The following is a 24,007-nucleotide window of genomic DNA, read 5'->3' as shown; positions in this document are numbered from 1 at the left end:
TCTTAATTTAAAGCTAACTTTGTCAAAGGATCTCTTCAATGAACTTTTTCTATGGGAAAGAAAATAGTCAACCACCTACTGACTGGCACAAAAACTACAAAATTTAAAACCCAGCAAAGTGTGTGTGTGTGGGGGGGGGGTTCCCCACACCCACACCCCTCTAACTAAATATACCAATTCTGAGATTGCACTACAGTGGGGAAAAGGGAAAATTCCAGATGATGGCCAACTACTTTCATTCTCAGGGAAAAAAATTAACTGAAGAGATACTTTGGCGAAGTTAGCTTTCAATTAAGTGGGTTTGACAAATAGCGATTCAGTAAATATGGTCTTAGATAAAGTGATACAGACCAGTATTTCACAAATGTGATTGATGTTTTTCAGTCTCATGTTTATTCACTTATCAATGTGTTGCTGATCTTCTTCCTGTTCATTTCCATCTCCCAGCTCTAGTCTCTAGTTCAGTTCCATGGTATTCATGATTCTTCTGGTCAACTTCTGTTCTTTTCTCTGTTTATCAAGCATTTTCCTTTGGAATGGTGGAAAATGCTTCACTGGCAAAGTCTCTCCATGTGCTTTATTATCAGAAGAATGAGAAGCAGAGTCCCCTTCTGCTTGATAGCTCACTTTTTTGTTGGACAAACTTTGGCATTTCCTCCTCAGCCTGTTCTGCATAAAAATTACTTTGTTCCTCCAGGAAAAAATATTCAGAAGATAGCTGAATACAGCAGCTTGAATCTCACACCTGCCTTTCAACATTCCCTGATTATTGGAATAAGTTTGTTTCTCTTCTGCCTGGAGTGCAGTGAATAATTATTGTTGCAAACATTCTAGTGTCTCCAATGTTTAATACTTTATCCTTTTGCCACAGTTTTGTCAGGATCAACTCTTTCTGCTGGCAGGTTTGCATCTTTACTAATATAGGTTTTGGCTGCTATCAGATTTGGAGCATACACATGGTGTGTCCTTTGAATTAACAGTTCCTGCTGTGGAATATGAGTCCAGTTACTTATTTGTGCCTTCATAAAATTAATACATCTGTTCCATCTAGTTTCTTTGGTACAGCAGAAAATCGGAGACTTTTCCTACGTGTTCCATCCTCTAATTCTACGATTTATTGGGATACTCTCCTTGAGCAGTCTTGTACTCATCCAGCCTTTTCTTCATTTCAGCATTTGATTGTTGCAGTTTTATCAACTCATCTGATTATCAATTTAAAGCTTCTTCCATTTTTCCAGGCTTTTATTTGAGTTGATATACTCCTTCAGTGTTTCATTTATTTTAATCAGCTATGAGCAAATTTGAAATCATTTTAGCCTTGCTGCCTGACCATTTTCCTAATTATGTTATTAGTTTGTTAGTAAGGGATTATAGTTCAATACTAATGAATTTTAGTATTCATATTTGAAATGTTTGAATAATGGTCAATAAATCATCTAAATAATTGATGGACTGTAATTCCAAAAGATTTATTTCATTAGTTAATATTTACCAAACATGTTTATGTTATTCCTAACAAACATATTAAACCTTTTCAACTACATTAGTTTATTTTGATCAAACTAGCTTTATACATATGAAATAAATGCAATCTACTGCTAAGCAAACTATTACTAGATCTTGATATTAATAACAAAAAAGCTATAAAATAGTTAGCTTAAATACTGAAAAGGCTTTGTTTCTATACATTAAAATGATTTATTTTTAGTTTTCCACATATTTAACTTGCATGATTCTCATGCAAACACTTTAAGCAGTATTTATAATGATTAATTATCACAGAGAATAAAAAGTAACTAAGGCATCTGAAATGGGTGTTGATGATCCTTCTTATTATTTGCCCTGGCAAAAAAAAAGGTAATGCAATGATAACTGACAGTTGCACAAAGACTAATATTCATAGAAGTACAGTACAGATCTGTACAGTGGTAATAACTGAGGAATTCACTGTATGAGGCAGATTGCGCCAAAAAGACATGTTATTGGCATTATCTTGGATTTGCCCACAACCTGTGAATGGCTAATGCATTAATTAGAACTGCACAGTGTTCTATTTGCGTGTGATTCCCAACAAAAATCTTATTCGGGTAGTAATGAATTAGACATGAAATTTTACTTGCAGATGATCTATTATTAATAATTGCATTTGTATATATTTAAATATTTGTTAAACATATTTAACTTGAATTCAAATTTAAAATGTAATTCAGTTTTAGCATTGCAAGCAATTAAAAAAATTTAGTTAATTCTAAGTGACATTACCTTCAGCAATTAAAGAAATTTGTTTTTAGAGAAACTTCAGACTAATGCCTAGTAATAATTGATTGGTAGTTCCTAAATAATAATGTTACCACATTCATTAGGAAGTAGTCAATTGAAATCAAATTCACTCTTTTGTATTTTTCAAAATAATTTTTGAAATAAAAAATATCATACCTAACAAATATTGAGTATAATATTAAAAGCAGCTGCAAGAATAGAACATTTTTATTTCTGGAAGATATTTGCTTAGAAATTTTTGAATAGAACATTTCTGTTCCATAGAGGATATTAAAATGGTTTACTAATATGATTTGTTCTGGTTTAATTTCTCTATGTCTTTGGGGTTTTTAATACCGTGATGGTAATGGACCCCATTCCGAAGTCAAAGTATGATTAAAATTTGTGAAATTAGTATTGCTTCAGTCTTTGATGTTAGCCAAAAATGCTCTTCACAGCACCTGCAATGTGCCCAGAATGGATTCTGCAATTTATAGAGTTACATGTATTGGTAGCTTATCTAAATAACACTGCATATTATTTTTATGAGTCCTGTTACTCCTACTACTATTGGAACTGTCTGGCTATCCTTCCCCATTACCCTTGTTTCTACCTGCAGATCCTGGCATTTTATGTCTCTGTGTCGCTCTGTATGTGAAACATTGTAAACACTGGGTGTAGCAATTTCAATACTTAATGCTACTTTTGCTTTCTTTTCATGGACTACTATATCTGGTTTTCTTGCATCTATTTTTTGAACTGTTGGTAATGGATGATCCCAGTAATATAAACGTCATCATTTTCTATAATGCTTTTTGGCTCATGTTTCAAATGTTTCTAAGCGACTTCAGCATTTCAATGTCTGCATAATCCCCAGTGCAACAGTCTTGCCACAATATTATGCCTGTCAGTATACAGACCCTCTGCCATTAGTGTACCAAAAGAATCTGTGTTGGGCCCCCTACTGTTTGGAATCTATTTTTCAGAAGTCCAGGTGAAAATAAATGGCCTGTGGCTTACAAAGTTTGCTGATGACTACAAACTGGGTGCAATCATTGAGTACCCCAATGATGTTGACATAATACAAAAAGGGCTTACACAGGCAAATGACTGGTGCCAAAGCCAAAGACTTAAACTAAATCGAAAATATGCATTATCATCACTTTCAGCAAAGGGGAAATCTCATCAAATTACAATATTAACAGTACCTCCCGTAGCTCAAACCCTGTAGTGAGTGCTTTGGAAACACAGGTTGTTAGCAACCTTGACTTTGATCACCCTGTGTCCACAATGGTAAGAAAGGCCTTTTATGTTGCACATCTCATAGGTAAGAGCATCACATCCAGAGCTAAGGATGTTGTAACTCCCCTGTACTCAGCCCTCATCAGACCACTAATAGAGTACAATGCTCCCTTCTGTATGTACCTCACCAGACACCTACAGCAGCTGGAGAGACCTCAGAGGTTTCTCACCAAGAAAATTCAGGGCCTTCAACACATGACCTAGATGGACAGACTGATAGGCCTGTCACTGTACTCTGTATCTTAAAGGCTGCTGACAGGTGACTTGTACCAGGTGTACAAAGCAGTCTCGCACCCTGCCCTAATGGAAATGCTGCACATCTGCAAGTCAAATGGGACAGGCTTCACTCACTCTACTGATCTTAATCTAGCCTGCAACATTAGCAGGACATGTTAGAGAGACATATGTCTCCCAGAGATTGCCACTCCTCTGGAACAAACTCCCAATTCACATAAAAAAGAGCTCCTCAATGACCCTATTTTGGCATAGCTTAGTCAACTGGGTGGGGGACTGTAAATTTACCCTGGGGATGTCACCTATGTCTATCTTCGATAAGGGCAGTCAGTGCTGATCGTAATCTTGTGCTGAAAATATAGACCATATGACTTGGTCAATAAGGGAACAAGGATATAACATGGCTAGGCTTATAAAGACCTTAGGGCCAATAGCCTAGTAACCTCCTATGAACCTAGTATATCACACCCAACAACATGTGCAACTGTTTCCAGTTCTGTTTTACAACACCTGCATTTGTCTGTTTCTCCCACATGTTCATTGGACTTTGTAATCCAATGTTTCATAGTCCACTATCCTGGGCCACCAATATTACCCTTGCATTTTTTGGTTTAAATTAACCTTGCCTTAATCATTCCTGCATCAGATGCATCAGGTCTAAATTGACATGAGGTTGTTCCAGGAGTTTTCTGTACTTGCAGCTATAGTTATGCCTTTTCCACATATCTTGCCTTCACATCTTATCTTTCTCTTTAAAATTGTTATTTTGCTTTTTGGCACACTCAGTTGCTGCCTGATTTTTATCTACTTCTGGTTTGATTTCCATTCCCGCTTGACACCAGTATGCTTCTGATAAACTAAGCAGGAAAGTCATCTTAGGCTTGTTCTCCTCATGTTTTAAAATGTTCACTATCTTGGATCTGGTGAGATGAGCATATATATATATATATATATATAGGTCTACAACTGCAGATCTATATGTGTAATCAATTTCAGGAGGCCCATACTTCCTTCAGAACAAGGAATATATAATCTTGGTATACACCAATTTTTATATCTCATTTGATAAGCATGAAGTATTTTTCTCATTTTCCTGTCCAACTGATCCAATACCTTTTGGAGGCAGTTAATCACCCCAATACTGTAAGTTAGAAAAGGAAGAGCAAATTGGTTTATAGTTTGGACTTTGTTCCTAGATGCCAGGGCTGTTTTCAGTATTAATTTTTGTCTTCTAAAATATACCTTACTGAGTTTTGTTCACGTGTTAAAGTTTTATTGTTGATCCATCATCAATTCTCAAATATTTATACATATATTTATAGGACAAATATTTTCTTGTGCCGAAGCTTCCCTGCTTTAAATGTTACTTTTGCACATTTATCAAGATGAAATGACATTCTTATATCATCTGAGAAGGTTTTGACCATTTGAAGTTGTGCTTTTAGTTCCTCATCTGATGAACTATACATTTCTAAATCAACCACAAAAAGTAGATAAGAAGTCTTTACACTTTGTAGTTTTCTATGAGCCAAATTGTAACCATGACCTAATTTATTAAGTAGAAAGCTTAGTGGGTTAAACGCAAGACAAAACAGCAGCTGTGACTAAGATAGTAATTTGTCCTTTATAATGGCTTAGCTGTAAAGCAATCTGTCACCGTTTCATAGTCAGTGTAATGCAATTGATCATTATAGGGTATATCTTATACATCTGTAAGTAATTTTTTTGTAATCTATCCATGCCATACGTAGAGTCATTTTTTTTGCAATTCTCCATTATAACTTTATTTAACAACAAATGATCCTTTGTTCCATATGACTTTCTTTTGTTACCCTTTTGTTCTTTTGCCATGATCGAGCTTTCTTCTAAATGACAATAAACTCTGTCTTTGTCAATTCCACTATACAGTTTATATATAGTCAGAAGGCAAGTTATTGGTCCATAGTTTTTAGGACAGCTTGCATGTTAACTCTCATCCGAGTAATGCCTCCAAGTGCATCTGCAGTTAACTCCTACTGACATGTCTAGGCATCAAATATTGCTTGCTGATATTTGTATCAATAATTCCAAAAGCATGCTATGTACAAGGTTTTAAAAGATTTCATCTTAACACTTACACAGTGGCAAACACAACTACCTTAATATTTGACCTCTGTCTAGTGCAGGTAAATAGATATTAACTTTTTTATACTAATTTATATAGATAAAATTTTCACATTTTTCTAAATATCTCAACAACCAAGTAACACAGACAGATCTTAGCCTAATAAAAAACCTCTCAGCTGGATGAGTAAAATGCTGCTGACTGTATGTGTGTAACTTGAGTGGTTCCTGAAATATTGTAAGTTGTTTATAAAATATTACAAATCTAATAGTTGCTGTGTTTACTGTGACTTATAAAATTCAGTTTAAGACCTAGAACTTAAAGAATACTTCTTCTTCTTCTTCTTCTTTCGGCTTTTCCCGGTTAGGGGTCGCCACAGGGGATCACCTTGTCCGCACATTGAATGGCAGTGGAGTTTTACAGTGTCGAGTTGCCAGCCCGGCGCCCAACCTTCCACAGAAGGCACACTCACACGCACACCTAGGGCCAATTTAGAGTGTCCAATCCACCTGCAGCATGTCTTTGGGATGTGGGAGGAAACCGGAGCACCCGGAGGAAACCCACGCGACCACAGGGAGGACATGCAGACTCCGCACAGAAGGCACCCCAGCCGAGGATCGAACCGGAGAACCTCTTGCTGTGAGGCGGCAATGCTAACCACTGCACCACCGTGGCCGCCCAACTTAAAGAATACTACCACTATAAAAATAGTTTGTGTTAGAGTGTGCTATTTATACTTTCATAACCGCCTATGGTTCCAGAAATATGAACATTTGTTTGAAATATGAGGACATAATTTGATTCTGTCAAAAGGCTTAGGATGCGACCATTGAAAGTTACAGTGCAAATTTCCTGAGCTCCTTTGGAGTGAATGAGTTAAGGAAGAGTATTGTTTTTCTTGTTGTTAACCAGGCTGGTGTCTGTTTGGGAGGGGCATATAAATAGTTCTTACGCAGGGTTAAATCTTTATATAAAGATGTTAATACTTTTAGCCAGAAGTTAAGTATTGCATTTGTGCCTGGGGTTTTATAGGAGCTTTTCTTAATGTTTCTGTTTATTTATTTATTTATTGCATTTGTTTACCAGGAAGGTCCACTGGACCTAGGCGAGCCCATTTTCAGGAGGCCTGGGGAGAAAAGCTCTACATAGATTCAACAGTAGATACATAAATTAACACACAGTACAAACTATAAACAGTCACAATGCTTGCAATAGAATGAGCACAAAAGTGCAGATTTACAGAACATATTTACATAGGAAAAACATTACATAGATTAAACAGTGCAGGCATAAAATGATACACAGTACATAGTATTTACAATCACAAGGCTTGGAATAATATGAGCACAAGAGTACAGATTATGTACATGCTCAGTACATATTTGCATTGGAAAAGTCCATTAATGCAGTTAATAAGATTACACAAATAGACTTTCAATTGAATGATTATTAACTGATGTGGGTTTGTAGGCAAGAGCAGGAGAATTTAATAAGACAGAGCAGAGAATCCACAGTCAGTTATGGTAAGTAAGAGATGGAAAAAAAATGCAAGTATAAAGATGGAATAGGATAGGGGTTAAGTGGAAGGAGCCAGGAGTTAGAGAGTAACTCAATGGCGCATGTACATTTATTTCGCTACTTCATCCCAGTTCATATTATGTACATTTAAACTTCTTACTGTTTCTTTTATTTATTTTTATCATTCAGTATCTTTGTTATGTTCTACAAGGTCTTCATTGATATTTCTCAAAAATTTGTCTGTTTCTTCTTTTTTACTGATGTTCTATTCCTTTTGATCTGTTTCCCGATTTTCTATAAAACTTTTTTGAGGTATCAATGAATTGCTTATTTTTATTTTTCCTTTATATTTATCTGCATATCTTCTAAGTTTTTGTGCCTGTGCTGATATCTTTAGTTTATTATTTTCAATAGTATATGATAGATCCTGGTCTGTTTTGATACTGAACATTGCTTTTATCATGTGTATCTTTCTAAGTATTTTTGACGATCTGTTCCCTTTTTCATACTCTTTCTAACACTGACACTTTTGCCCCAGGATTCAATAAACTCCGTGTAGGCTTCATGCAAAGCCTACACAGAGTTTACATGTGTGCTCTGTGATGTGTGGCGAGCAGCAGCACACAATGCATATTCATGACACGTACCACATTTAAGCAAGGAAACAGAGTAAGTGAACACAGATAGCACACCAGTTGACACCAGAGCACTGACGGACTGCAATTTTGTCTGGAATGCCACAATGATCACAGATAGCTCTCAGTCTCTTAGTGTAATACATCTGGACAAAGGCCAACATAATGCAGGGACAATGACCTAGAAATAGGGAAATATTTGACATAGATGCCCTATAGAAATGTGTTAGAATTACCAGGGCTTTGTGTTAAGACACATGTTCTAAAGGATTTGAAGTATGAAACTCAAACATACAGTACCTCTCAACCTCTTAGAGCAAGAAATCTGGACAAAGTCATAAATAATTGTGGGACAAAGGCCCAAAAATATAGACATTTTTGAAATATTGCTCTTACAAACTTAGAAAGTGGATAGAATAATAGATTTTACATTAGCGTGAATTTTTCTGAAGAGCATGAAGTTTGAAGCTCAAATGTCAGTTATTTTCTGACTTCAATCCACAATGACATGCAAATGATTTGCTAGAAAACCATAATTTTATGAGGGAAAGATCAAAAATACGAGACAAAAATCTGGACATTCTGCAAAAATCTGGACAGTTGAAAGGTATGAGCTCAAATGTATGTAATATTTAGTCACATCAGCCCTGGGATCATCTCAGTGATATGGCAGAAAGCCACAGATTTGATAAGAAGCACATCGGGACCACCAAATCCCACACATAGACACACAAAAACATTCATGGAGGCTCTCAATAATAATCTGCTCAAGCAACAGAGACCTCCAAAGCAGAAATGCAAGCAACCTCCACCCCCCAACACAACCCAAATGACACATAGCCCGCAGACTCAGTGTGCCACTCAACCACAGCCAATAAGGCAAAACAACGTACCCAAAACACTAGTCGTAGGTGACTCTATAGTCAGGCACCCTGATGTCCCACTCATCAGGCTAAACAAGGGGAAGGTTACTGTCAGCTGCCTGTCGGGTGCCAGGATCCGCCACATAACCCACGCACTCAGGTCACTCCACAACAAGTACAAATATGACTCTGTCATTGTCCATGTTGGTAGGAATGACCTGAGACGTACCTCCCTGGACTACATGAAAAGAGACATGGAAGAGCTCTCCGATCTTGTAGCCCAGGCAGGTATGACCCTTAGCTCTGAGTAGCATTCTGCCATCACCCAGAATGATGCCGCAGTACAAGGACAAAATTATTGACTTCAACAATTGGCTAAGCTTCTGGTGCCATTCTAAAGGGATCCAGTATCTGTCTGCCTGCGATGACATGGTTGGCAGACCACGATGCTCTGCCATAGATGGCCTGCACCTGTCACCCCTGGGGTTCTGGATACTGGCTAAGGGTCTTGCCGCCCCTATAGTGCCTTTTTTAGGCAAGGTTCAAATGACAAATTCACCACCGTAACAGGAACAGGCAAGCAAAATCTGAGGGGGATGCTACTCAATACTAGAAATCTAAATCTCAAAATGCATTCACTCGAGGCACTCCTTAAAATGGAGAACATTGATATCTGTGCAGTGACTGAGACCTGGTTCAAGGCTCCAGAGAGCACCCCTGCACTACCAAGCTATAACTCATACCACACTTTTCGGCCATGTAACCTGGACCGGAACACCAAAGGCGGAGGTGTGCCCATATTCATTAAGGATATCCACACCTCCAGGCTAGGTACTCAGCATAATGCAGCCAAGGTTATCCAAGTGCAACTAACTCTGGGCAAAACTGCAATCCAAATTGTAGCTTGCTGCAGATCACCCACCATGCCCCAGGATTCCTATTCCTCTTTTCTTGATGTAATGGAAAATATTAGGGTTCAACCAAACACCCTAATAATGGGTGATTTCAACTACCCCACCATTAACTGGGAAAACTACTCATGTACCAACTCCTTCACTCAACGCTTTCTGGAATTCATAAACTCCAATGCCCTGGATCAACTTATCCACGCCCCCACCAGGGGCAACAATATCCTAGATCTAGTCATTACCAACATGAGTGACCAGTGTTCCACACCTGAAGTCAACGCCTCATTGGTCCGATCAGACCGTAAGCTAATTACCCTAGATATCCACATCCTGCCCCCACCCCCCCCATTAAGGAAACCATGGTAAAAAAGTTCTCCAAAGCCAACTTCATGCTTCTTAAGACAGAAGTGGTCAACTTCATGACATCCATGCAGATGGACAATACAGTTATGACTACTGAATCCTACACAATTGCACTTTATAAGCACTTACAGGAGTGCATGGATCATGCTATCCCAAACAGAACCAATACGCTATCCTCCTAAAAAAGGAAGCCAATCTGGTGGTCCCCTGCCATAAACAAACTGTACAACAAAAGGAAGAAATTGTTGCAAAAGAGAGTAAAATCCCATGAGTGGAGGAGCTCCCTGGTCAGCCTCAGTAAGAATCTGCGATCCCTGATAAAATCCTCCAAAGCTAGTTATGAAAATAAAATCACCACTGAGTCTAAAGACAATCACAAAGCATTCCATAGCTATGTTAAGAATCTCAATGGCAACACTCAGATCTGTTCTGAGTTACAGCACTATGGCACTAAATATACAGACCCAACTGATATTGCCAACATCATGGCAGATAGGTTCAGTGCTAACTTTACCCCCCTCTCACCTCCTAAAGAGCCCATGTCTATACCATAAGAATGCAAAGTTCCTGTAATCACGGCTGCACAGGTAAAAACCACACTCTCCAAAGCCAAGAACACAGCATCCATGGGACCAGACAACATCACAGGCTGCGTTCTACATGAACTGCAGAATGAAATGGCACCCCACCTAAGTACCATGTTCAATCATAGCCTCACCTCAGGCATTGTGCCTGCTGAATGGTGCACAGCAACAGTTATCCCACTCCACAAGGGGGGAGCCACCACGGACCCCGGGAACTACCGCCCCATTAGCCTGAAGAGCCTGGTCTGCAAGGCCATGGAACGTATCACCATGGAACTTATAAACAAAGACACTGGTAATCTCCAAACTCTGGACCCCACCCAGTTCGGGTTTGTAAAAGGCAGATCATGTCTCCTAAACCTGATAGATTTCTTTGAAGCAGTCACCAAAGCCGTAGACAAGGGTAAGGTGGTTCACACAGCCTATCTAGATCTTGCCAAGGCTTTTGACACCATCCCCCACTCTGGAATTATTGATAAACTCACTAAACTAGGTATAAATCCCTATGTCACAAAATGGGTTGCCAACTGGCTCACTGACAGAACCCACACTGTGAAAGTAGCAGACTCCAAATCCGACTTCAGACCAGTGACAAGTGGAGTACCACAGGGTTCAGTCCTGGGTCCTCTCCTGTTTAGTATCTACTTCTCTGAAGTACAGGCTAACACAGAAGGTCTTTGGCTAACGAAGTTCGCAGATGACTGCAAACTAGGAGCCATAATCAAAACTCCTAATGATGTGGACATCCTACAAAAGGGCCTCACTGAGACAGATGCCTGGTGTCAAAGCCATGGCCTCAAGCTCAATGCCAAAAAGTGCACTGTCATCCCCTTTGGTAAAAACTCTGTACCCATGAACTACAACATAGGCGTTAGTATACTTAACACTGAAAGTGTGATAAGAGACCTTGGGACACAGGTGGACAGTAGTCTCTCCTTTGATAATCACATCGCCACAGTAGTCAGGAAATCCTTCTACATGGCACACCTCATCACAAAAGGTTTCTCATCCAGAAAGAAAGAGGACATTGTTCCCCTCTACTCATCACTCATTAGACCCATTATAGAGTACAACGCCCCTTTTGGTATGTACCTTTCAAGACATCTACAATAACTGGAAAGACCACAGAAATACCTCACAAAGAGGATTACCAGCCTCAAACAGATTCCCTACGCATACTGTCTCAAAAAACTCCAGCTTTACTCTGTCACATATCGCCTACTCAGAGGTGATCTCTGCCTAACATACAAAGCTATGTCAAACCCAGAGCTGTTGGACATGCTCCACTTAAAGAAATCCCAATCCCTCTCAGCTACACACTCTAGGGACCTGATCAACACAATAAACGGAACATGCTGGAGTGATAGATTCCTGTCCCAGAGACTTCCCATACTCTGGAATAAACTACCTATTGATATCAAACAAAGCTCCTCATTAGCACTCTTCAAGAAAAATCTTGATGATTGGATGGGAAATAGGAAAGTCACCTGGGGATCACCTCTGTGGCTCTGCTCAACAGTGGCACAGGAAAATAATTTTCTTGGGTGGCAAAAGCCAGGGTACCTTTTTGGCTGGGCTTGTATAGGCCCCAGGGCCAATAGCCTAGTACATACCTATGAACCTATGGACATCATGTGACTATCTAGACAGTTGAGAGGTATGAATGTGAAGTATATGGTCCAAACATAGTACAGGACAGTGTATCTACAGTGCAGAGTATTGTGATATCCCATTCCTGGCATTCTGTACTGAAGCTGTGTAAATGATTTGTAACTGTACATGGACTGCCATGCAAAATAAACACTCAGGGAAAGTGTGTGTATTGAATAGGGACACACAGATGAATTGTAGGAATGAACACAGGGAAAGAGGACAGGTGAAACAACCTAGTGTACAGCAGATGAGGGCATGTTAATGGAAGACAGTTGTAAGAGCAACACTAATCACATATCTATATGGTACAGTGGGGACTGCACAGTGAAACTGTGTATTATGTGACTGTCACACAAGGTGACATAACAATGGGGAGGGTGTCTGTATGAGATAAGCATCCTTACTTGAATAAGGCAGAGGACATCTATCAGGGATCAGACATACAATTAGGGTAGGGTGCATATTGTGAAGCTGTGCCAACTGATTTGCCTGAATATGAGTGTAATCTCAGCAGAAATCTCCAGTAAGTGCGCACAAGTAAAGGCTTGTGAAAAACTTCAAAACAACCATCCACAATCATGGACAATATCAGAATAAAACCAACAGTAATCCCATGCCTCTGACATAATATATGTGATATAGAATGATAAGAGATGATTCTGCACAAAACATATGAACAATTATTATGATATGTCCACATTCTATGCGGATGACCATGCACACTGTCCTGGCAATGTAACATCTGATGGCGGTGTTAGGAGGGACACTGCTATACCTGTATGCAAAATTATGAGCAATACAGGCTAGTTGACTGGTGTGCATGGCATACACACACACACACACACATATATATATATATATATATATATATATATATATATATATATATATATATATATATATATATACATATATATATTTATATGTATATGGCACAATCCATGCTGTCATGAATGATATCCATGCATTATTGTTGTCAGACACCTATGTATGTAGTATATACATCACCAGAACAGGTAGTACATATGCATCTGGTGTAACAGCTTGATCAGTGTTCAGCATCATCAGACAGTCATGTATATGCCACAAAAAGAATACCTAGGTATGACTGATAAGCTGTGTGGCAGCTCACTGTGACAAAGGTGGTACACTTCAGTTACACATCAGTGGAAGATGTGTAGAGAGGTACATGAAGAAGGGTGCATTGTACTCAGTTATTGATGTGATGAAGGCTGGGAATTATGGAGGTATTATGGCCTCTGATGTGGATGTCCTTCACATACTCAGTACTTGTGTTACATACTAGAAAGTAGCCAACATTGTGACCACATGCTGGAGGACGTTCCACTTACCATCTCCCACAGGACACAGGTCACATACCTATTGATCTGATTATAGGGTGTGATGTTCATATTATACTTGGGCTGTGTGTTTGTTTTCCTGACTTAGAAAATCCCCCTATGTTTTCTTGTCATTGCAGGTGTTTTCATGGCTTTGGCAGCAATCTTTGGTATGTATTTATATGGCCTGTATTATACTAATATCACAGTTGGAGTCAGTGATTGCCCACAGTCTGTAGTCCTTCTGGCAGCTGTTTGGACACAGGATGCATATGTTATCTGTGATGTCCATCATTTAAATAATGGACATGAAAGAGGCTAGCAGACAGCCCTGATGTATGGACCTGACCACTGGACCTGAGATATAGGTCACTTCACACATTTCAATATAGTGAGATGACATGTATGTGATACACTGGTCTATCCATGTGGTGATATAGCTGTTTATGGCCACATATGACAGTGTTGATTGAATACCTCAAGGTGGATTTGTGTCAAATGTCTTGACCTGGTCAAGTTCCACAAGATGATAGTGTGGTCATCATGTATGCCCTCAATGACCTCTTTGAGAACATCTATTGGATGTAACAGACATGATGTAGCATTAACAGTTCACACAGGTCTGTTGCATACAGCCGGGATATTACTAGTGTCTATTTAGAAGAGGTCCATAATGAAATGTTGGTCTACCTCACAGTTAAGGAGAGTCAGGAAGTGTCTATACATTCATGCATCAGGTGCTGTCTCCCCAACTCAGATGGATGCAAGTTGATGTACACCCTTCTATGAGAACATAGCCCATGTGGAGGTTGTGTTGAAGTGTGTATTCAACCATATCAGGAAGGTTTATGTGCTGAGTCATGCCATAAGCAATCTGATGTTGTCACAGCCCATTGATTCCTTGTGATAGGCCTGGATGAAGGTAAGACTGTGCATACTGCCTATCATGATCTGGCTCGAGTTTTGACACAATCCAAAATCCAAAGAGCAAGCCAGCAAACTGTGAGACTGAAATGATATATATTTATTCAGTAATGCAATGCACAAACAAACCAGTTTCAGCTGGTACACAACACAGCCTTCCTCAGTGTAAATCAAATCCATTTCAAGTAGTTTTTTATACATGCATTTAATTGAATCAAGTAAGTGATTGGGTAATCAAAATTGTTCATTTAATCCAGGTGGAAATAGACCACCCAGTTTAACAATCATTTTTTTCTCATTTGTGTCAAGAATGGAATGCCACCCCGCTTTGTTGGATTTATTCCCTTTCATGATACCTATTGCCATGAAACTAAACTTGGCAGATGAAAGTTTTATGGAATGTTTATATAGAGCACTGCTTGGTTTTTTATTCCTCATGTCACTGGTGTGTTCAGAAATTCTCAATCTAAGTGGTTGTGAAGTTTGTCCTATATAGAAGGAGCCACAGCTACATGTAGCTAAATATATCAACCATCTGCTACTGCAATTGGAAAAAAAGTTGATATCATAAACTGTGCCACAGTTCTTACTTGTAAATTGTTTGGACTTAAAAACCTTATTGCAGTGAGTGCAATGTCCACATAGATAACATCCTGTGAGCATCTCACCCGTTATTGTGGTTTGTACTTCTTGAATTGGTGTCCTAGAATGTGAGTGTTTGTAATGGTCAAAGTGTGAGGCTAGATTTCTGCCCTTACAAAATGAGAAATAGCATCTATCTGGTAGGACATTAGTTAGCTTATGATCACTCTGTAGAATATTCCAGTGTCTTTGTACACTGTTCATTAACAAATCAGAATTCCTACCATAAGTAGTCACTAGCCTAATGGGTGACGACCTATGCTGCTCACATTGTTTGTATATAAAAAAGATCTTCCCTCTTGAGTGTAGGTATGTACTAGGCTAATGGCCCTGGGGGCTTTACAAGCCTAGCCATAGGATTACCCTGGCATAGTGCCACCCAACCTTAGTTCCCAGTGCCTTTGTTGAGGAGAGCCACTGGAGTTATCCCTGGGGTGAATTTTCTGTTTCCCATCCACTCATCAACATTTCCCTTGAAGAGGGTCAGGAAGGTGATTTGCTTGACATGTATGGGAAGTCTGTTCCATAGCATGGGCAGTCTCTGAGCTATGAACCTGTCCCTCCAGCATGCTCTGTTAATTGTGGTAATGAGGTTGAGGTCTCTGGAGCATGTGGTGTGGAGGGATTGGGAGTTCTTTAGATATAGCATTTCTAACAGCACTGGTTCAGACATGGCTTTATAAGTCAAGTAGAGATCACCTCTAAGTAGGCAATATGAGACAGAGAATAGTTGGAGTTTTTTTAATCTGTCCATATAGGACAAGTTTTTAGGGCCTAGGATCCTCCTTGTGAGGTACTTTTGTGGCCTCTCCAGTTGTTGCAGGTGTCTAGTGAGGCACATACCAAATGGGGCATTGTACTCAATGATTGGCCTAATGAGGGAAGAGTAGAGGGAGATGACCTCTTTCTTCCTGCATGCAAAACCCTTAGTAATGAGATGTGCTACATAGAAGGACTTTCTAACTACAGTGGCAATGTGGTGATCAAAAGAGAGGTTACTGTCATCCTGTGTTCCCAGATCTCTTATAACGTCTTCTGTGTTCAGTGGACTACCATAAATGTAGTAATTCATGGGAAGTGGGTTTTTCCCAAAGGGGATGATGACACATTTTTGGCATTGAGCTTAAGGCCATGGTTCTGACACAGTCGCTGGTCTCAGTGAGGCCATTCTGTAGGATGTCAACATCACTTGGGGAGTTAATAATAGCTCCCAACTTGCAATTGTCTGCGAACGTTTTCAGCCAGAGTCCCTTTGTGTTGGCCTAGACTTCAGAGAAGTAGATACCAAACAGGAGAGGACCTAAAACCAAACCCTGAGGGACTCCATTCGGGACTAGTCTGCAGTCTGACTTGGAGTCAGCTATTTTCACACTGTGGGTTCTATCTGTGAGCCAGTTTGCAACCCACGTAGTGATATAGGGATTGATGCCAAGCTTAGTGAGTTTTTCTATGATTCCTGATTGGGGAATGGTATCAAAAGCCTTGGCCAGATCAAGGTAGGCTGTATGAACCACCTTACCTTCATCCACAGCTCTGGTGACTGACTCAAAGAAGTCAACCAAGTTGAGCAGGCATGATCTACCCTTCACAAAACACTGTGTGGGATCCAGAGTTTGGAGATACCTTATATCCTTGTTTATTAGGTCCATGATTATGTGTTCCATAGCTCTGCATATCAGACTCATCAGGCTAATGGGGCGATAGTTCCCAGGGTCTGTAGTCACTCCTCCTTTGTGAAGAGGGAAGAGACTGGGAGGTCGGCAGGTAATGGCTGTGTAGGCATGTAAAAGTTTCAAAATACTGTCAATCCATGGCATTGGGGTAGTAACACATATGCTCTTCTGTCTAGAAACACACACTTGACTGCAGTTAGAACAGAACTCCTACCTATCTAAGGTACACAGACTACAGAACTCAGTATTTTATGAAAGCATCACGGTACGTCTGACTTTTATAAAACTGCAGGTCAACTTACAGTGGATGACATCAGCAGGCCATGTGGGAGAGAAGATGGTGGGAGGCCTACGTAGGTTCATAGTTTCATAGGTTCATAGGAGGTTAATAGCCTAATGGCCCTAGGGCATCTACAAGCCTAGCTGTGTGAAAACACCACTACCCTTATAGAGCATAGTTAGATTGTCATTGTTAGCAGAGCAAATTTGTGAGCAGCAGCAAGTGGCCCTGTCCATGAGAGACATAGGGGCCACCCCAGGGGTGAATTTACAATCACCCATCTAGTTGTCAAGGTTGTGCTTGAATCAATTCATTGAAGAGCACTGCTTCACGCACAGTGGGAGCCTAATTCTCAGGAGTGGCAATCGCTGGGAAATATATCTGTCAATTGGCACTAAAAGTATATTCCAATTGTTATTCAACACATTTCTGATCAATTGATGAAATTTAAATCCTGGATGGCATCTTCATGAATTTGGTTATCAGTTGATTAATTGTTCATGTATATATAATTGTGTATCTTACTGTTGTAATTTATATTATTGTTAGGCTACTTGAGGAAGAAGAGGAGTCAATGTACAAACTAGTTTGAGGTTATGGAGAGTGTATGTGTCTTAATACAATTTTCTTCATTATGTTGGTTGGGGAACCTGTTGCTGTGCTTGTGTGTTGCTTGGGTTGTTGGGCCGCAAGCTGTTGTGTGTCAAAATATATCTGTCTGCCCAGCATGGTCTGTTTATGCCACAGGCTAGGTTGAGATCCCTAGAGCAAGTTATTCTTTTCCCATTTGATTTGCAGATGTCCAGCACTTCCAGTTGGGCAGGGTCTGAGACTGCTCTTTAGGCTAGGCATAGGTCATCTATCAGCATCCTGCATGATACTGGATACAGTGACAGGTCTTTCAGTCTTTCCATGTATGTCATGTTCTGGAGGACCTGGATACTCCCAGTTAAAAACCTCTGTATTTTCTACAGTTGCTGCAGGTGTCTGGTGAGGTGCAGACAGAAGGGATCATTGTACTAAATTAGTGGTGTGATAAAGGTAGAGTACAGCAAAGCTATGACCTAACTGGTCTTTGGTGTGATGGCCTTATTTATGAGGTGCGCAGTGTAGAATGCGCGTCTCAACACTATGGACACATAGTGATTGATGTGTAGATTGCTATCAACATGTGTTCCCAACTCTCACATCACTGTGTTTGAGCTTAAAGGGGTGCTATGTATATCATAATTAGCAGGGTTACTTCATTGCCAAAGGGGATACTGAGGCATTGTGTGCTTTAAGGTTCAGTCTGGGAGTTTTGCACCAATCATTTGTCTGTGTCAGCCCCTTCTATAATATGTTACCATCTTTGGGGGACTCTATATGACTGAGTCCGGTTAACAGTCACCTGCAAACTTGGTAAACTAGAGGCCATCTTCCTTTGCCTGGGCTTCAGAGAAATAGTTTCCAAACACCTGAGGGCCCAGCACAGATCCTTGTGGTATTCCACTGGCAAGTGGTCTAATGATGAAGGCATACCTCTCAACCTCTTACAGCAAGAAATCTGGAGAAAGCCACAAATAATGGGTTGGGACAAAGGACCAAAAATATTGACACCTTTTTAAAAATTGCTCTTACAAACTTAAAAAATTAACAGAATAACTGATTTTGCATTAGCATGAATGGTATAAAGTCTGAAACTCAAATGTCTGTCATTATTTTCTGACTTCAGCCCCCAATGATTTACCAATGATTTGCCAGCATTTTATGAGAAATAGACAAAAAATTATGAGGCAAAAATCTGGACATTATGTGAAAATCTGTTCAGTTGAGAGGTATGGGTGGATGGGGTAGTCCCCAGCTTTAACAGTATGTGTTCTGTTGGTGAGCCAGTTGGCTATCCATCTAGTAATGTATGGGTTAATTCCCAGGTGGATGATTTTCTCTATGATAAATGAATGGGGGATAGTGTCAAAGGCTGTGGATAATTCATCATAGGCGGTATGTCCTGTTATCCCTCATCCAGGTTTTTGGGGTCAGTATCAAAGACTTCCACTAGGTTTAATAAGCAAGATCTAACCTTGACAAAAACCAACATGGGTCAGGTCAAGTATGTAGAAGGTCATCTGTAAGGTCCATGCTGATTCCTTTCCTAGCCCTGTAGATAAGGCTTTTTAGGCATATGGGTCAATAGTTCTAGTTCTACATGTTACCAGATCGATGCACATTGCATATCACCCAACATTTGATATTAATTTCTGTAGTGTAGGTGATATATGTGTGGAAAAAGTACTGAGACACCAGAGTTGCAGTGCTTGGGGGGTGGCAACACATGGCTGTATTGTAAATATGTCACATATTGTTAGATAGGGTCTTCAGTTTGTTATGTTTCCATATGTAATTTCATGTCATAGACAGGAAATGGACAGTAAACAGCAGTAATAAATAATAAAATGTACTTTTTCCATAGTGCAGTGAGCAGCAGGTTTCCGTGACTGCTAGCAAGGTGTTTCAACATGCGAGATACACCTTTCCAATACTATTACTATTCCTGTTTGTGCACAGCTAAGTAGTTTGCAAACCCAAGCCACATTGCTAAAGTCTGGGAGTTAGTATTGAGTCTATGAAATACACACCTGCTGGTTTACTGACTCTGTGGCAGCAGGTGTAAGTGCATTGTCACATTTCTTTTTGAGCCCAGATGATACTGGGCTCAAATCCAGGTGTATCTAATACTTTTAAATACCTTTAAATAAACATTGATAATGCAATGGCATGAATTCCTTAAAGTGCATGTGTTGCTATGTGTTGACATTGCATGGAGGTAACCACAGCATTTTGCCACCTCTCATTGTCACTGCCAATTGGTGCATGATGTGCACCTCTGCACAAACATAGATCCCCAAAAGTGAAGGGGTTCATTGCTTTTTCTGCTCCTTATGTATGTTGTGTGTGATTCTATCTTTAGACCAGAGTAAAGGTGTTAAAATGGGGTAGATAGGAAAGTGGTGAAATTGGGAGGGGGGAAGAACAAAGGGAAAGCAGTACAGGAATGTGCAGGAGGGTGGTAGGAAAGAACCATAACTATCTATTTAACAGTGTAAACTGAAAATATGTACAGAATATTAACTGAATTTGGACTGTCACCTCCACAAAGAGGGGTGACCACAATGCAATCATGTTGTATAGCCAATTGGACTGAATCAAGTGTGCCTAGAAGACACGTGTGTGAAATGAAGAGTTATATATGGGACAATTTTTTTTTGTGGAACAGGTATCCATTTATTTTTTATTTGAGAGAGAGAAATGTTGGGGAAGGTACATAGGCATGTTTGTGTCAGGTAAGTTGAGTAGGTGAGGAGGCAATTGCAAACATACAAGACAAACAAGACAAAAGACAGGGACAGTGATGGACACAACAGGTTGGGGAACACCATGATTGAAGTGAAGGAGGGGACAACCCAGGCCCATACTCATCAAGCTTAGAGAGAGTGAGAGGCGAGTCCTTGCCCACTGGACTGTCATCACTATTACCTTACTCCACTGGTGGCTGGAGGGCTTGATGTCTCTTCCTTGTCCTATGGAACATGAGGGAGAGGAGCCTCCCCATCTGGTATAGGCATGCCCCAAGGTGTGTTGCATGACCTTACGCATCATCCCTGGCAACTCACTGTGAGTGATGAAATCACCACCTCTGCCACTGCTCCCGGAGGGTAGCACTAGACCAGCCTTCAGGGCAGGACGATCTGAGGGTGCAGATAGTGCAGTGGCAGCAGAGGCAGTGCTGCCAGGTTGGCTCCTAGATGTGCTGGGCATTGGTGCTGTAGCTTGGTGGAGTGGGGGCAGGCTGATCCAGTGGGGCTGGCTCAACTTGCTGTGCTGCAGAGCATTTAGAGATGTGGTACACATGGATGACATGGACAAAATAAAATAAATTAAAAATAAAATGAATAATTTTATTTTTAAAAATTAAATGAAATAAAAATAAAGAAAATAAAAAAGAGAGATAAGGGTTGGGATGAGAGAAAAAAATAGTTAAAATTAGTACCATCATATCCAGATTGTTTTGTGAAATCCACGTTTGGAGTTCAGGTATCTTATTTCTAAGGCTTTGGAGATTTATGGTTGATAGCATGAGAGCTTTGCTAGGTTTGCTGGGGCTGGGGGGGGGGGGTTGGGCCTGGGTTGGGTTGTACATCACTACAGTGGGATATAATGCTTTGGCAAATTGTGTGGGTTATACTTATCAGTTTTTTCCTAAAAATGGTATAGCTGCTGCTGGTAGTGTGATAATGGTAGTGTCTTTGGAGAGGTAGAATTTTTACTTTGGATAGTACAGAGGTATTAGCTGTGAATAAGCTAGAGTGGATGTCTGAGTAACTTGATAAATGTGGGTTATGTGTGGTGGTTGTACAGGTGGGTGTAGGAGGTATGTTGGGTGTCTGGACAGTTGTAATTATTGTTAGGAGGGAGAGTGTAAGTGAGAGAACTGAGATCATAGTGATAGTTGTGATGGACATGGTGGTAGAGTGGAGTGTGATAGAATGAATATGAGCAGGACAGTGATAGTTTAGGGGAATGGAACACTATATGGCCTTATTTAGAATGGGTGGGGAGGTAGAGTAGTTAGGAGGTATGGTATGAATGGGGAAGTAATTAGGGGAGATGGGATAGGTGGAAGAGAGGCGTGGGAGGGGTCAGGCTATTAAGTAGACCTCCTAACAGATACACAGTATACTACAGATTGCTATAAGTAATCCTTAAAATGTGCATATATCTCACAGATGTGTGTGTGTTCTAATTATAGAGATTACAGTTTACAGCAGGGCATTTGTGCCACTGGTATAGAGTTTTTAATTTAATGTATATATTATTGAAGAAATATCAGTATTGTATAGTTGTGAATTGTGATGTTTGAACCCACAACCTCTGACTAAAGTCTAATATTGGACTCTTGCAATTGCTTTGTTCTACAGACTAATGCATGCATACTTGCTTTTACACTTGGGATATGCGTGCTTAATTTGATATAACTCTATAAAATACCAAAAATGGTATCTTTAACTTTTAATGCTACAATAACACTTCACTTCTGCTGCCTACATACTACTTGCTTCCCTCAGTCTCTCCAGTCAAGCTTCATGGGCCTGGACATTGAACTCACAATCCCTGGCAGCTGGTGAAAGAACAGAAAAGAACAGAAGAGCATTATGCATACCAGTCTTCCCTATATTAAGGTTTCTAAGTCTTACAAGTACTATATTTAGTTTATACTAACACAGCTATGAGATGACCACAGTCCTAAATTCCTCCAACCAATGGTTGAGAGTATCCCTTGCTCTCCCTTCCCCATGATACCAGTGGCACTGGATACAGTCTGGACCAAGCTATTCCATGCCTCAGACTTGTACTGGGAACCAGAATAGTCCCCTGCAGACATCTTTGGCTATGGTGCTTTACCAGGAGTCCAGTAAATATCCTAGACACCTGGATACCCCATTTCTGTGCCCTAAACCTGGCACATTCCCCACTAATGCCAGCCATGTCTACCAGCAGACCTCGAGCAATGGAGACAGATGCTTTCCCACCAATTCCAGTTATCATGTTTACTAGGAGTGCACAAACCCAAGCAACACGTTTGCATGATGGTAAGTGGAGAGGAGCAGTGTCAAGCAGTGAGGAATTAAATAATTGCAATTGGAAGGTTAAGCTGACATTTGGCCTTAGCTTGATGGGTGTCTACTGATGTGCCTGGAAATACATATTGGAAATTGGAAGGTAACTGTTAAGTGATGTAGCTTTGCAGGCATGCACTGGGGGCAGAAAAATAATGACCTGGCACATTTGTTTTTACCTTTATATACTGAGAAAGTTGGCTTTTACACTTCTTCTTCTTCTTTCGGCTTTTCCCGGTTAGGGGTCGCCACAGCAGATCATCTGTCCGCTCATGATTGGCAGTTGAGTTTTACAGTGTCGAGTTGCCAGCCCGGCGCCCAACCTTCTACAGAAGGCACACACATGCACACACTCACACCTAGGGCCAATTTAGAGTGTCCAATCCACCTACTGCATGTCTTTGGGATGTGGCAGGAAACTGAAGCACCCAGAGGAAACCCACGCGACCACAGGGAGGACATGCAGACTCCACACAGAAGGCACCCCAGCCGAGAATCGAACTGGAGAACCTCTTGCTGTGAGGTGGCAACGCTAACTGCTGCACCACCGTGGCCGCCCAAAGTTAGCTTTTACACTGTGAGATTCAAATCTAGGCATAAGGAACGAAACACTTTTTTTCCACACCTTTGATTTTCCATCGTTTCCACAGAAGAAGTGCTACTCAGACATAGTCAGGAATCATACATAAATACAAGTAACAGTATGAGCTATTACACATGTATGTGTGTAACCTGACAAGGTTATTGGATATAGAGCCCACTGTGCATGGTTCTTAAGCAAATTCGAAGCCCATCCAAGTGCAGAGAACAGAATTATACTTATAGAACTATAGTACACAGTATACCCTCAGTCATACATTTGAAAACACAATAATGGTGTCTCACCCCTCAAACATATAATTCATATCAGCTCCACTATTTAAAGTGTTATAAGTGAGAGTGAATATAATGGAAAGTGGAACAACAGTAAAAGTGTTTGGAATATCGTGTATTAGAACCCAGGCCCATGTGTATGTTAGTTCTACACTTACACCTATTGCCACAAGAACGTTGAAATAACACTTGTCT

This window comes from Protopterus annectens, chromosome 6.part0 (assembly GCF_019279795.1).
Source record: "Protopterus annectens isolate FY-2018-M chromosome 6.part0, PAN1.0, whole genome shotgun sequence".
Classification (NCBI taxonomy): domain Eukaryota; kingdom Metazoa; phylum Chordata; order Ceratodontiformes; family Protopteridae; genus Protopterus; species Protopterus annectens.
This window is presented reverse-complemented; position numbering follows the sequence as displayed.